Raw genomic sequence first — 16,724 nt, 5'->3', positions numbered from 1 at the left:
ACCAGGAATTGGTAGGCCTTAGTTTTTATCCCGGCTCTGTTCATCTTCTCCAGGCTTCTATTTCCTCCTCTGGAAAAGTACCTCCCTCACCAGGGTGCTGAAGGGTACCCTGAGGATGTGAAAATGAATCTCTCTGCTCAGGTAGTCACTATGCTCATCTATGTCTAAAATCAGGGGGTCAGAGCCATGGATTTGGTACTTTTTCCAGCCTGAGCACATTACTTGGACTTGTTGGTTAGCTGAGTAAATAAGATTGATGTTGGCATCTTCTGTTTTTATTAAGCTTCAGAAACTTGTCTGTGAGATATGGCGTTGGCCACTGCACTGAGGCAGGAGCAGGAGAGGAATGAAGGAACATCTAGGATAGGCCAGTCGTCTTCACCCTGAGGAAAATGGAAGGAAACCAGTGTGGCCAGGAAGGGAAACAGCACCAGGGATAACCACCAAATATTTTGGTCATTGGTCCAAAAAACCCAAAATGTGCTGAAAAAATAGGCGGTTAGACTCAGTTATTCCAAGACTCTGTATTCTGATGAGATGGCAGTAAGGAGTCATTTGACCTTTATTTGTGGTCATCCTGTCTGGAGAAATATAACTTTGGTGGCATGTTAACCCTGAACAGCCTCCTGATCTAGGCAATGCTTTTTAATAATAGTTACTATGCTTCTTCTAGGAATAGCTATATGTGAAGTGCTGTGACAGGAAAATTAGGTCTCTGAACTCCTCATTACCATGCTTTCGGGTGGGCAGCATCACTGCCGTTTTACTGACGAGAAGATGGGCGGAAGGTTCAACCCCGTTTCTGAGGCTGTTTAGTCAGCGGCTGAGCCAGGATGCAGAGTTTGTTCTGACTTCCACACTCAGCCTTGTTGTTTGCTACTTTTCTCTACACTCAGTAATTCTTCTGGAGGTGTTAAGGTTTAACCTGGCTTTTGTTGACCTGAGTGCCAAGCCCTGACAGCCCATTAAGAGAACTAAGGAAAAACATGTCACTAAATAAGAAGTCTGAAGTTTATTACATTAGTTATCATACAAATAGATTTTGGAAATCACTTATCTAATTAACCATTATGATTATTAGTCAGTTGTTTCTATGGAGACAACTCTATCTTATTACTCAAAATAGACACTTGTTTATGCACTTATTTCTGTGCATTCTAGACATCAGCACGTACAGTTCTGGCAACAGGAGGAAGGACTCCTGTTCTTTCAGCGTGACGTCTGTAGGCTACCCTGAGTCCTGTCTTGTTAATACTCCTAGCGGACCACCTCCGGCTCAGCCCTTCTCAATGCCACAGCTGGAGAGCAGTGGCTCTCAAAAGTGGCTATACTTCAGAGTCATCGGGAAGTGATTGTCCATGCCCAGAACATCAGCATCCCCGAGGGTGAGAACCAGGTATCAGCATTCTTAAAATTCCCCAGGTGTCTCTAACGCTGAGTGCCAAGGGCTTTTAGTGTAATCGGTTGCAAGTATTTCTAGGCAAATATGCATGAAATTCTCTCTCTGCAGGCATGCCAGAACATGAAACAGTGATTCTCCAACCAGGTTGTACACTGAAATCACTTGTGGAGGAGGGGCTCACATCCTACATGGTGGCTGGGCCCCATTCTCACCAGATGTTTTAGTAAGTGGTCCCTGGAGGGGGCAGCTCAAACATCAGTATTTTTAAAAAAGCCCTCCACGTCGTGCTAATATGCAACCAGGTTTTGAAGTACTGATTCACACCTACTAATCTTGGGAGGAGGCCTCTGGCCCAAGTTTATTGTGTTTCCACTACATTAATTTCCAGTAAAGCCTGATGCTTTTCAATAGATATCTTCCAGGTTCTAACATTAAGAGTTGAATAGGGAAAAATTCAATTTAAGTAAGATTTTTCAGCTGCAAAGGGGTGAACATCTTGCCAGCCTGAGCTATTGAATACTGGTACTGTCAGTTATTAAGGAAGTAGCACTGGGTATCTGTGAGGGGCAGGGAGGTCTAGTTTGGTTTATCTATTTGGCCTGTTTCCTATAATTTGAAGCCCATTTCCCTCATAGAAATGAAGAGCTTAAAACAACAAAAGCAACAACAAATCAATGACCATAGCACATTATGTTAGAACGTTAAAAATATTCAAGCTGCTTAATAATGTAAAATAACCATGCTTGTATTAACGGTTCAATAGTAAGCAGCTATCTGTCATTTGAATTTCTTCCCATTATTTTGGCCCAATAGTAATTCTTTCACTTTTAGTGTGTGTAGCTTGCCTGTTTATTCCCTTTCCCTCTTCAGATTGTAATAGTTCTGAGTCCACAGTGGCTCCTTCATCATTGCGCGAGAGAAGTTTTCTAATGACTCAGATTTCTAAATTAAACCTAAAATGTTTACTGCAAAGATTCCAGGCACACATTATGCATCACTGTTGCTATACAATAATATAATTCAGATAGAAATTACTTTTGCAAACGGCAATCAATTTTTGCTACTACTTCTTGCTTTCTTGACAATCTGGTCAGTGGACTGTGGAAAGTGCTTTTACTTGATTACTTACATTGTTGATAATCATTTGTGGTTTTTGGCAGAGCTAAGGCATTATTTCACAGACCTGCATTGCAATGGGGAATGGGTGTAACTTTAAAACCCAGCCAAAGTTCCTGTGGCTTTAGCCGACACCAAGGAATGTACAAACTCAAGCACAATTCTTATGAGACTTCATTATTTTTTTATGGTGGTTTGCCATGGGCCAGTCCACACATGGGGACAGGGTAAGCAAATATGGAACCATGGAGGTCTGAGGTTCCTCTGCACCTCAAAGAGTCTTATACTGTGGAGGCCTCTGTTCTGTATGGAGACATAAAGAACACCCTGTGTGTCTTACCTATGCCCAGGACACATATCCTTTCACTTGGAATTTTGGATTTGAAAGGAAGGAAGCATGTTTAAAAATATGTGTGTGTGTGTGTGTGTGTGTGTGTGTGTATTCCAAAACCTATGATGCCACTTGGCTATCTTCCAAAGACAGAGAGAACCACTACTGCCTGCTGAAGGCTTTATTTGGATCTAAATGTTGACAAAGGAATAAAAGAAACAGACCTGAAATGTGGAAGATACCTTTTTGGAAGTGACTTTATGAGAAGAAAGAATGATGGATGGAAGCAGAAAGAGCTATTTTGAGTGACTGCTTTATCACTTTTTGCCAACTCCTATCCTTGACTTTTAAATTTTTTAAACATTTCAAACAAATCAGCTATGCCATGGTTGAATGCTCTTGGAAGAAATTGACTCTGATTAGTCCAAAACCACCTCAGCAGCCAACTGAAGGACTAGAACTAGTTTAATTTCTTAAAAAAAAAATAAGGGTATCACTTATAAAGTGGAACATCTGTCTTGCTAGAACCTAAACTAAGATCTCTAATTTCTTTTATATAAGTCAGTGAACAGCTGTCAGATATGAGAACAAATTCTGACATTTGAGAACCGTGACTTTGAACCAGTGACCTGGAGGTCCTCTGAACTTATTCTCACACCCCTGAGCCACCTGCTTGGGCACAATATACAGTCATAATAGATATGGCATCACCCAGTTGTGAGAATCCACCGGTGTGTTTTTAGAATTTCCAGTACTTTTCTAGTTCAAGTGGCACGCACTTTGGACTGCCTTTGGTCTCGATGTCCCCATCCTATTTAGTGACAGCACCATCCATCAAGTCACTAAAATCAGAAACTGTCATTATATTTTGTTGATAAGCCTTGTCCATCTACCTCTGTGCCTCATGGGTCCCTTGTCTTGTCTGTTACCATCACCTGACTTCAGGCTTCTTCTTGAATAGCCAAAGAGCTTTTCCACTCATTCCCCCCATACATCCTTTCTTCACCTTGCTGCCAGATTTTCATCTTAAACCAGAGATCAAATGTTATTGTAATGCTTAAGTTTTTCTTTGTCTCCTTGATTATGTTCGGACTCCTTATGTTATTCCTCACACCGGTCATCTAAGACTGCTCTGGCCGCTCTGCCTTCTGACTGATGTGCCTTCTGACTCACGTGCCTCCTCCTCTCAGCTCTGGTTCTACTGGGTTGCCTTTCCTTCTAATAGCATATGTTTACACATGTTTCCATGTTTACAGCCAGTTGCTGCTGCTGTTTGTTCTGCCTACAATTCCCTTCCTCTTTTTCTTGAGAGATCATAGCTCACTCCTCTTGCAAAGCCCATGTCAAATATCCCTGCTCAGAAGTCTATTCTGCCTCATGAGACATGGGATACTCCTTTTGGTCCTTTTACACGTAGGTGTATCTATTGTCATACTCCTCCCCAGGCCTACTCATTCCATAAATATTTATGTATTTTATGTGATTTTAACATGAGTTCCCTAGAGACTGGACCTTTTCTTCACCCTTATCTTCCTAGTAATTGGCACTGCATCTGTCCATGGTAGAGGCTGCATCAATATTAGATTGAATTAGCATTATGAAGGCTCCCCTGCTAGCTCAGCTGGTAAAGAATCTGCCTGCCATGCAGGAGACTCAGGTTCGATTCCTGGGTCGGGAAGATCCCCTGGAGAAGGAAATGGCAATCACTCCAGTATTCTTGCCTGGAAGATCCCATGGACAGAGGAGCCTGGCGAGCTACAGTCCATGGGGTAGAAAGAGTTGGACATGACTTAGCGACTAAACCACCAGAATTATGGAGCCCAGCCTTTCTGCATGGTAGCTCCTGGAAGCACTGCAGATTGGGAGATGCAGATTCCAGCCCAATTCTCTATCAGACCTACCATTGTATTTTACGTGGGTTGATCTGTATGCCCCTTGAATTCTTTTTGAGCTTAAAAATTAGGAATAAGTCTAAAAGTGGCCAGCTATTTCTTTCCTGTGCTGTTTGCTCCATCTGGCCTCTTCATGAACTCTCACGTCTTCTATTAATAATCATTTCTTCTTATTGTTCTTACCTTTGCTCTTGTGTCAGTGCTGTGATAGCCACTCCAAAGGCCGGCTTACCTTGCACTTCTACTTCCAGCCTTTCCTGAGCCTTCCAATCTAGATTTTCTCTTTTGTTGAACCTCTCTAGGACTTTAGAATCTCTTTCGTACTATTCAGGATTTTATTACATATAGATTTATACTGTTTGCTAGCTATTTGACTTGGTAAGTTTTTTTTTTTCCTGCTCAGTTCAACTGAGGACTACTATAGTGTATAGAGTAGGGTTTTAAGATCCTGATGCTGGGAAAGACTGAGGGCAGAGGGGAAGGGGGCAACAGAGGATGAGATAGTTGGATGACATCATCAACACAATGGACATGAGGTTGACCAAACTCCAGGAGATAATGAACGACAGGGAAGCCTGGCATGCTGCAGTCCATGGGGTCTCAAAGAGTTGGACACGACCTAGCTACAGAACGACAAGCTTGATGTTGTTGCCAAAGAGGCATTCCAGTGTCTTTCCTGGAGGTCTTGGATTTACTGTGCCAGATATGTAACCATGGGCAAGTTTTAAAAACTGCCTAAACTTCTTCAGATATAAAATGGGAAACATAATAGCACCTATCATATAGAATAGAGAAGAAAAAATATATCTGAAACATTTTTGTGCCTGATGAATGTCTTGGTAAGTGATAGTTATTATTGTTAAGAACAGTTTTAATCAGAACCTGTTGAAACTGATTTATCTTCTACCCAAAGCCTACATAAGTAATGACTGATACTTTGAGGTCTTTATCATGTTGCTGGATAATTATGATGATTAGTTTGGGAAACAGATCATGTTTGGTTCCCCATTGCTCCACACGAAGTGCAGAATAGCCAATGCAGGTACTGACATTGTGGTTTGTTCAGTGCGTCTTGCAGCCCAGATGAACCACAAGAGCTTATGAAATGTCCTAAAACACACAACATGTGATTCATTAGACATTAACTAATAAACTGAGTATATTTTTGGTGCCATCATACCCAGACTATAAGGTAATTGAAATAAATCTGAGGCATATCTCCTGAAAGAGGTCTACTCAATCTTCGGCCAAAGGAGGAAAAAAACCCACAACCCTATCTCCTCAACACAATGACGTAGGAACTATTTGTTTTAAAACTATTTCATTTTGTTTTCTTAATTTCTCATATCTCATCTCAGAAACTGAGAATTAACATGGCAAAAGTCCATTGCTTTGAGTTTAGGAAAAAACAATATAATTCTTCTCTATCTTTCATAGACTTTGCTTGTTGGGCCAGAAGCCCGACTCAATTGGACACAGCTGCACTCTGAACTTACATCACTAGTTAACATTTCCACTTTGAGGCATTCATTTGGCTTATTTGTTCCAGAAGGTTTTCTGTTCCCTGAGTAAATGTTTCGCTATGCTGTACCCACAGATTCATAAACTAGTTCAGTGGCTGATTTTTCAAGATTGTGATTTAAAGAGCCCAGGACCTATTGAAAAAGCTGCATCTGTTTTCACCATTGGATATGAGGCCTGCCCTATACACTATTTTAGTATAAGTTAGGTTTTGTCTTTGGCCCTAATTTCCACCTGTGGGGCTATTTTCCACCTGGAGAGAGTTAAATCTGCAGAGTTCATCTGGTGTCTCATTCTTAACTGTACCCTAGTCCTTATTAAGGCATTAATAGTTCAGTGGTAACTCACTCTAGTATTATTGCCTGAAAAATCCTGTGGACAGAGGAGCCTGGTCAGTTACAGTCCATGGGGTTGCAAAGAATTAGACATGACTTAGCAACTGAGCAACAGTCATTATGATTGATCATTCATACCTGAAGCTTGTGAGGCTGAAATCTGGAACTATTTTTTTTTTTATAAAAAATGAATGACCTGGGCGAATCAGGTTTTATTACAGAAGTGATTTTATCCATGATGGTATTTGAGGCAACAGGCTTTGATCCTTATTTCCCAAGTTGAATTTGTCTTTCTATACTTACTATGGGCTTCCCTGGTGATTCAGACAGTAAAAAATCTGCCTGCAGTGTAGGAGATCTGGGTTTGATCCCTTGGTTGGGAAGATCACCTGGAGAAGGAAATGGCAACCCACTCCACGATTCTTCCCTGGAAAATCCCATGGACAAAGGAGCTAAATTCCATGGAGTTACAAAGAGTCATACATGACTGAGCAACTAGCACTTTGACTTTCCACTGTGTCCTAGCTGGGAAACCTTAATCATGTTACTGAAGCCCTCTGAGAGTCAATATTCCCATCTATAAAAATGAAGAGAATAATAACACCTACCTATTAGGTGGCTATAACATTGGTACCCAGTAAACACAAAAAATACTATAGGCTTCTGTTGGTGTATTTCTCATGAAGAAAGACCAAGATTCAAGTACTTGGTCCTTGATTTGGAGTTGTTCATTGATTAAAACCCGGGCAGTTAAGAAGAAATAAGCCTAGCAGTGGGAGAGCAGCTAAATGCTGGAACTGCTCACTGCAGGGTGGCAGGAGGAGCTGGGGGTTGGGAAAGCTTGGGACGGCACAGGAGCGCACTGCTGGTGACTGTCGTTCTGTTGGTGGGACCTGGCATCTCTGTGTGGAAACACCCTCTCTTTCACAGATGAAGCAATTGAGACCTTGTCATATGTCTCACTTCTCTGCTTCGGTGAGATACAGGGTATGGGGAAGATGATTTCCACGTTTCCCTCCTTGTCACTTTAATCCCTACTGAATATTGGGACAGAGTTTATCTGGTACACCGGACGTGTATATTACCCACCAGATGTGCTTCAGAGGTGGCAAGAATTGTCCTCTAATGGACAAACAGGATGTGGCTGTGTGGGGCAGTGAGACTGGCTGGAGACCTCCCTAAGCTGAATGCCAAGTTGCTTTGCTGACACCTAGCTGAGGCCAGACAACCCTGCTCAAGGCCAGGGCCCTGGCTAAGGCAGGGTGGGTCCTGAGAGCTTACTGCTATGACGCATAGCATCCACATCACTGGTTCCTTGAGTCATGTTGCCACTTGCTCCTCCGCTTCCAGTCCTCCTGTTCTCAGGCATGCCCAGCCAGTGACTGGGTCAACAGTTGAGGTCTGTAAACTTGGCAGAACTTTCTCAGGGATTAAAGGGCTGCCCATTCTGTGGCTACTGTGGTGCCTGGAGTGTTTTCCAGGATGGTCGTGCATAGGAAATATACTTCTACAATGGAGACTATCTAGTATTTTATGTTGACATTGGTGTGTGGTCCCTATGGAATATTGGTAAGATGAGGAAAATAGAGGGCATGACATTTAATACATGTCAAGACATCTTTAAGGGATGAGAAAAGCCTCTAATTAGCTAGCACCTATTTGGAATGATTCCAGATGTTATGTGTTACCTCTCATAAGACATTGTTGGAGAGCTTGGCCAGAGTTATACTCCTGCATTTTTAGAGTACTTGTAAAGAGGAGTGTTTTCTCCATGAGGATGTGAGTTACTTTGGGAGACTTGGTTATTTCTTTTTAAGAGTCTAATAGCATTGTTCAGTAGAACTTTTTGTGATAATAGTTACGTTCTGTAATTAGCTGCTAGCCTCATATGGCTCTTGGGTGCCTTGAAATATGGCTAGTATGACTGCAAATGGGATTTTTAGTTTCTTTAATTTTAGTTAAGTAGCCAGTGTGAATATTACCTACCATACTGGACAGCACGGGAGTGCAATACTACTTCCTAATTTATGGGCGTCATACTCAATCATTATATGTTAAATTGAATTGAACTTACCATTCTTTAGGGCACTTGCTAAAAGATACCTGTATAATATGGTTTTCAAAGTTATAACGTAATTTATTCTCAGTAAGCCTAGATTTTCTATTCATATAACACTGTAACTAAAAACTTATTCTATATCCAAACCTAAACCGTCATTACTGTTGCAGTGTTTTGGGACTCCTGGGCTTGGGGAAGGGAGAATCCCGACTGTGATGCCTGACTGTTTTGCTGTTCCCATAAATATACTTTATAGATCCTCTCTGCCTTCCACAGGGCTTCCTAGGTCGTTTCCCAGTGAAACTGGGAACTGGGTATTTCATGTCTCCACTTTCTCTCGGCTGCTGGGGAGGGAAGAGAGTGAGCAGCACTCGCCCTTGAGAGATGTCTGGGTTTGCATCCCGATCTGCAATTTTGGAAAAATCATTTAAATCTTTATAACTTCAGTTTTTCTAATCAATGAGAATGAACTGAATTCTTTCAGCCTTAGGTGTCTTTCAGAGCTGAAGCATAAGAATCTTTGATCTAAAATATGTGTAAATCTTCCGGAGCTGTGAAACACTATACCAATATTTATGGCTATGGCGACTGTTGTTTTTTATCTCAGCTGAAACTGGGGCATTTATTTTGGCCTCCATGGCATATTTTTCCACTCCCCAAACTAACTATTCAGCCACTGCCTATGATAGAGCCTTATCACTGAAAATATTCAGGGTTTAATATACTGTACTATATGCCTCATAATCATGAAGTAGCATCTGTTAAATGCCAGTCTGCATGGTACAGAGTTGATCTTTGTGTAGTATAGATTGGTTAAATGAAGCCAACTTTTCTGTGGCAGGAGAAAATTTGAAGAGTTCCCACTCACATTCAATATTGGCTTGATGATATACTTGCTTCCTGAGATAAGGAGAAATCTTGGTTCTGGTCCTACCTACAAGGCAGATTTATTGCACGAACTGCAGAATTTATTTAACCTACATATAGATTGTCTAGAGAGGAAACTAAGTCTGTGATAGCAATTTTTGATCTGGCAAGTGATTGCACCTGGATTTCTTAATCTGCCTTTAAACTTGAAGATGAGGGGCGTACCTAGTTCTTCATTCTTTCTGAAAACTGTGCCCCTGGAATCAATAGTTCAGAAGTATAATACATATATAGTGAGTTTCTATTACAACTCATACTACATGAAGATACGGACTTCCTCAGTGGCTGGCTCAGGGGTAGAAAATCCACCTGGCTTTCAGGAGATGCATTCCTGGGTCAGGAAGATTTCCTGGAGGAGGGCATGGCAACCCACTCCAGTATTCTTGCCTGGAGAATCCCATGAACAGAGCAGCCTAGCGGGCTCTATCCATAGTGTCGCAAAGAGTTGGACACGACTGAAGTGACTGAGCATGCACGCTCATGCAGATACACAAGGAAAAATGTAACTTCTCTATTTTTCTGTAGCTTATCTAAGCTTTCTCTTGAATTTTTAATCTGTTGGGCAATAAAGAATGTATCATTATCATTTGCTGTGTAAAAAATTACCCTCAAGGGCTGCAGTTTAAAACAACAAACATTTATTATCTCATGACTTCTTGGTCACTAACCTGGGTGTGACTTTGCTTGGTCATCCGGTTCAGGGTCTTTTAGAAGGCTGCATTCAAGGTGTCATCTAGGGCTAGATCTAGGATGATCAACTCTGTGGGGTTGCTCAAGACTGAGTGGTTTCCTGGGATGTGGGACTTCATTGCTCATACTGGGAAAGTCTTGGGAAAATTGAGATGAATTGGTTACTTTAGTTGGATTCCATCTGACGTCTAGACTGAGGGACAAACTTTCAAGCTCATCCATGTCAGGTGGCAGGATTTTGTTCCTCATGAGTTGTAGGACAGAGGTCCTCAGCTCTTTCTTAGCTATTGGTCAGAAGCTTCCCTTAGTTTCTCACCACATGGACCTCTGCATTGTGCAGCTTAGAGCATGGTCGCTTGTTTCGTTAGAACAAAGGTGAGAAGAAAAATGAGCAAACTGGAAACCAGAGTCTCTTTCAAATCAGATCTTTGAAGTTCCAACCCAACACTTCTGCTGTATTGTATGTGAGAAGAAAGCCATTAGGTCCAAAGAATACTCAAGCACAGTGAATTATACAAGACCATGAATTGCAGGAAATAGGGAGACATTTTAAGAAGCTGCCACTACAAGGGAAAAATAGTAAAATTTAGTCCATTTGGCAAATATGGGTAACAGTAACTTTGGGGTAATCATTCAGAATTTAAACTTTTCTTCTCTTCCTTTTCTGAGATGGCTTCTCAGTATATAGCAGAAAGAAGATCTCCTGACCTCATGGCCATGGGAAAGAGGGACCTCAGGCCATCTGTGCTGCCCTGGCTCCTCTGTTCTCCGCGGCAAGGTCTTTTTTGTGCCTGGTGACTGCTGTTCAACAGCTGAAGTTGGCAGCTGGTGGACACATGCTCTGTAATCTCATGATTCAGTAGGGGCTTGACTGTCCTCTCTGCTGATTTGGTGTCATGTCCATTCTTGTCCCTCTAGCCTAGCAGCTCCCCTGAGGCCCTTACCGTAACCTCTGGTAACTTCTCCACCCAGTATCATCAGCTGTAGCTTGTTTCCTTTCCCAGGGCATGTGGAAACTTCTAGATGGTCTTGAGGTCATAGAAGGGCTGAGGGCGACTCCAAGGGGCTAAACTGAGCTTTCCTCCCTGCCCCCACCCCCCCAGCTTCCCCACATACTCATGCCATTGAACCAGTGTTCCCCGGATGCAGCTATTCTGTGACAACTTACTGTGAGTCCCAAATGGGAAAGGAGGCAAAAGCACCTCCCTGTTTGTGTAGACCTCATTCTAGGCTCACATCCCCATTTTGGGGGGAGGGGCGGGCGTGGGGTACGGAGGAGGCTGTGGTGTTCGGTTACATGTGCAGGCTCCTGCATCCCAGGCTCATGGTTAGACCTGCCACTGACGGGCCGGGTCTGGCTCTTGCTGTGTTAAATGAGGTCAGGGCAACTTGGAGTGGTTTTCTTTCCTTTCTTTTTTTCCTCTCCGCGCAAAGCTTGGCTTTCATGACTGTTGTCTCGATGTGGATTTGTAAACGTCAGATTTATGACCCAAAGATGATCAATGGCCTCTTATTCCTTGCAGCAGTGAGCCTTTTGGCTTGGCTGGTATGCCAGAGCTGCAGAGGGGCATAATTTAAGGGGGAAAGTGTATTCAAAATGCCAAAAATACTATCCCCATTGTATGCATTGGGTTTTATAGCTGCAGGTGACTTCCTGGAGTGACTGACAGCCCTGGATTGGGGTTCAAGGGCCTACTCATGCTAAAAATGGAGGAATTATTAAAAAAAAAAAAAGCTTTTCTAGTGGCAGTGCTATGAATCCAATATTTTAGTGCCCCAAACAGAGGTTTTCTGTGGGATTAACCCCACAGATTGAGAGAACTGAAAAAAAGTGTATGTGTGTGTGTGGAGATGGGGGAAGGGGTGCTTAAAAAGGGAACAAGGACCGAAAGTGAAATGGAGTCTGCAGGGAAAATAGAAAGCATAAAATGTACATAGTGGGAACGAAACGGTTAATAGTTCTCTTCCTAACCCTCCCAAGCAGCTGCATCCAGGGAGGGAAGTTTGCCATGGAAACACAGGAAGTATCAGTGATCTGGGCAACAAGGGAAGCTTTTCTTATTCTATCTGAACTGGAAGTAGCTCCCTTCCCACCAAAATGCCTGGGGCTATACAACACTTCTCTTTGCGGTGGCACAGGATGTAGAGACTGAGTGCTATTTATGGCAGCCGGCAGCCAGAGATGGCAGTTTGTAGAACATACTTGGAGGAAGAACATACTCTGAAAAATAGAGTTGATGAGGAATTTGAATTAAAGGTGAGCTTTGAGTAATTACAGATAGAGGGATAGCATTAAATAATTGACTTTATTTAATTGACACAGGAGAGTGTCTTGACACAGGAGAGTGGCCGTTTTAACCCAAATGGGGAGACACAGACACATAACAGAGAGGGGCTCAGTGTCAAGCAGTGTAAGAGCTGGATCCGAAAGAGGAAGGACTTGTAAATAGGACCACAGCAGAGATAATCCCCTCAGCCACACCTGGCCACAGCTTATGAAAAATTTCTTAGTGATGAGGGATTGTAAATTAACGTCAGCCCTACACTGAATTAAATACACATTAAACTGCACATAACATTCAGTTTGAGTTATTTGAATATGAATTGTTTATAGTTCTTTTTCCACTATGGGATTTGAGTGATTCTCAATGCATTCATTTTTATTTAATTTTTTAAATGAAATCTGCAGTTAAAGACGCCTCCTGATAATGTTTCATCTGTTGCTTCACTGGGAGTGTCTAAATAATAAATTCGGGTACACAGGGTGAGCCAACCAGCCTAACAGCTCCCCTTACAGAATGCAGCTAACTGAGGCTTACCCCCACCCTGATATACCATGATTTACAAATGCAAAGGACAAAGGGAAAGACACAAGAAAAGAGATACTGAGATGTAAGACCAGAGGAGGGAGTGCAGAAGAGTGAGCATGTAAAGGGTAGCATGACTGTTGAGGGCAAGAGAGCCTGTGAAGCCATGGATGGATCTGCAAGAAGGGACTTGCATAAGTTGTATGTGCTTTTACTTTTGGCTGAAGAAAGAGGAAGGAATGTTTGAGGGATGAGGAATGGTTATGGTAGTGGGCTGAAAGGGTGTTGATTCTGTCCGGGCTCCAAAGACAGTTGGTACAAGTTCCCTGGAGAAAATGCTAGCAAAAGCAGAAGAAACTGTTTTTCTCTGTGACCCAAGTAAAATGGTGGAGTGGGTATTCCTCCCAGTGATAGACTTGAATATTGTTCCTCCTGGCCATCTTGGGCTTCCCTCATAGCTCAGCTGGTAAAGAATCCGCCTGCAATGCAGGAGACCCCGGTTCGATTCCTGGTTGGGAAGACCTGCTGGAGAAGGGATAGGCTACCCACTCCAGTATTCCTGGGCTTCCCTTGTGGCTCAGCTGGTAAAGAATCCACCTGCAATGGGGAGACCTGGGTTTGACCCCTGGGTTGGGAAGATCCCTTGGAGAAGGGAAAGGCTACCCACTCCAGTATTCTGTCCTGGAGAATTCCATGGACTGTATAGTCCATGGGGTTGCAAAGAGTTGGATACGACTGAGCGACTTGCACTTTCAGGCATCTTGAAGAGTTGCTACTGCTGTCTCATTAGAAGGCAGCCTTCTCCTGAGGGGTCACCTGTAACTGAAGTAGTGATGAGGCACTGCCCTCGGGTGACTCCTGGAGGCCATCTGCCAAAGTGGGGGTGGAGGGCGGCCCTGGATCAGAAGCGGAAGCTGAGGGGGTCATCCATGGTGATGCACTTGTAAGAGCTCATGCAGCACCACCTGAAACACGTAGTTATAATTAGACCAAAGTTCCTGGGATGCTGTGTAAGAATATGGAGTCATGTATCAGTGGTACAGTATTTCTATAAATATAGCTCTTCTGTACCAGGCTTCTCAGATGGTGCAGTGGTAGAGAATCTACCTGCTAATGCAGGAGACTCCAAGTCAATCCCTAGATTGGGAAGATCCCCTGGAGGAGGAAATGGCAACCCACTTCAGTATTTTTGCCTGGGAAATCCTATGGACAGAGGAGCCTGGGAGGCTACAGTTCCTGGGGTCACAAACAGTCAGACACGACTGAGTGAGCACATAGCACATAGTTTCTGTACCGGGTTCTAGAAGCATGCTATTGTTTCCATTTCAATAATTAAGAAACTGAGGCTTAGCAGTTAAATAATGTGCTTACTGTATTAAAATGAGAAGTTTTAAAGCCAGGATTTAAATCACTGTTTCTCTGCCTACAAAACTTATTTATGTTGCCCACTATGCTCGGTGAGCCCTTCAGTGCTTCTCTGCCAAGCCAGTACAATCCCAGAAGCAGTTGAAGTAAGAACTTTAAAAGGGCAGGTCATGTGCCAGATGTCACACACTTGGGAGATAATGGCCAGATTGGCTGGAAATGTCAACAGAATCCTGAGGACAGTGGCTCTAGGTACAGATGACAGTCTCTGGTTATGGGAGGAGGGATTTTTTGTCTAAGCAAAACTTGAATACGGATAAGTTTGCTCATGGTTGTATGATCAAGTGTTTGGGCACTGCATGTGTTAAGGGTGGGTATTGACTGCTTTACCAGTGGTGGGTATCTTGGCCAAGTTGGTTAACTCGCCTAAAATCCATTTTCCATCTATAACATGAAGAATTTGAAAGCATGTGTTTTGTAGGATTATTGTGGAAATTCACCACAAATACGTACTGTGCCAGATTGTATTTTCCAAAGATGACCACACCAGTATACATACCCCAATCCTACATGCATTTCTTAAATGTGACTGACATTCTTCCACTAAAAGTTGAGGTCTATATTCACTCTGACCCCACCCAAGTTCTCTGGTCAATAGATATGGCAGGAGTGATGCTGTGTGACTTCCAAGGCTTGGTCATAAAAATGATACAGCGTCCACCTGTTCCCTTTCTTAGGATACTTGCCCTTAGAACTTAGCTATCGTGCTGTAAGGAAGCACAGGCTAACTCACATGGAGAGGTCAACATGGAGAGCAAACACGGCCCCCAGTAGACAGTCATCACCAAACACCAGACATCAGTGAAGGAGCTTTCTGACCATTCAGGTCCTTAGCCTTTGAGTCTTCCATCGGCAGCTCCAGAGAGCAGAGCCCAGCTGCTCTACTGTGTCCCATCCAAATTCCTGACCACAGTATCAGTGAGCATGACTCATTACTGTTCTGTGCCACTAAATTTGGGGGTAATTTGTTATGCATCCATAGTAACCAGAACAGACTGTGATACCATGTAAATCATACAAAAGAAAAATAAGATAGCTAGGGAATTTAAGTACCCTTTTTCCTATTCATTAAGTTAATATGCATTTGCTAGAGCAAGTGTACTCAATCAAGAGTCAGTTCTGGAATCTACCAACTTAGTAACCAAATTGTCAGGGAAATACAACCAAAACATAGAGGCACAGTGATACTTGATTAAACATGGTCCCTGGGCCCTTTTTAACTTTTTGACAGAGAAAACAAACTTCTGTTTGCTGATCTCTAACAAATGTTTTAGTTGAGTGTTCACAGGTTTACTTTTAACTAAAGCTCTGTTCAGGAATGAGGAAATTCTAATAAGTAGCTCAGGGGTGGCTAACCTTAGCTCCTGTAGTAATGATAAAACTTTATATTTACTTGGGGTTTTTACATCCTTAATCTCAAGTGGGATTTTTTAATTCCTTTGTACAGACTTAGCATAGAGGCATATAATAGCCATAGAATGTAATGTGTGTGTATTTGCTTCTGCTTGCAGCTGTTGGGGTATATAAGAGTGTAAGCATACCAAAGAGAAATATGTGCAACTGAGGATGAAACAAAGAAACTAGTGACCACTTTTGGCACCTATGTACTTGCATTAAACAATACAGCTCTGGGATAGAACCCTGAGGGGATTTGTAAATTGGCATTTGCCCAGTTGCTATGTGGATACAAGACAACCATCTCACTCTTGGAGAAATAAATGCCATGGAAGCATTGGGCAGGCAAAGAAAGACATTATAAAGTTGCTTAAGGATTCTGAAGGTCTAAGGTTTTACTTTAATTGCAAGCTGACAGGCTAGCCTGCAATGGTTTCAAGGATGCAGTAGAGTTGAGACTGAGTCAGAGGCAAAGGACATATGTTACTCACTCACAGCAATAACAGGAGCTGGAGAATCAGCATTTTACAGCAGTTCCTAGGTCGCAGTTCTTGTGGGATGTCTTGAAGAGCACAGACAATACCTGTAAACACAGTGAGTTTGTTATAGGAAAAGAACAGTGTTTGTTAGGGAACTTGCCTCTGGTGTAATATGCAATCAACATGCTTGATCTTTGCTTCAGGGAGAGGCATTTTCTTTATTATAAACTGGACAGTAAGCATGCCTGCCCTTTGCTTCATGGGGAAACACTATCTCTATCTTCCAAGGCAGTAAGTAAACCTGATCTTTGCTCTGGAGGAAGATACATCCATATTTTAAGGCTG

At 42.6% G+C, this 16,724-nt stretch overlaps 1 long non-coding RNA gene across 1 annotated transcript in view; it reads left to right on the top strand.

Moving 5' to 3' along the window:
• Positions 1-16,724, top strand: part of LOC110142972 (uncharacterized) — a 484,405-nt gene that overhangs the window by 1,387 nt on the left and 466,294 nt on the right. Inside the window, exon 2 of the long non-coding RNA XR_011487293.1 lies at positions 1,162-1,396. This is a non-coding gene — a long non-coding RNA (uncharacterized lncRNA). The remainder of the gene's footprint in view (positions 1-1,161; positions 1,397-16,724) is intronic.

Source organism: Odocoileus virginianus, chromosome 4, assembly GCF_023699985.2.
Source record: "Odocoileus virginianus isolate 20LAN1187 ecotype Illinois chromosome 4, Ovbor_1.2, whole genome shotgun sequence".
Classification (NCBI taxonomy): domain Eukaryota; kingdom Metazoa; phylum Chordata; class Mammalia; order Artiodactyla; family Cervidae; genus Odocoileus; species Odocoileus virginianus.
This window is presented reverse-complemented; position numbering and strand designations above follow the sequence as displayed.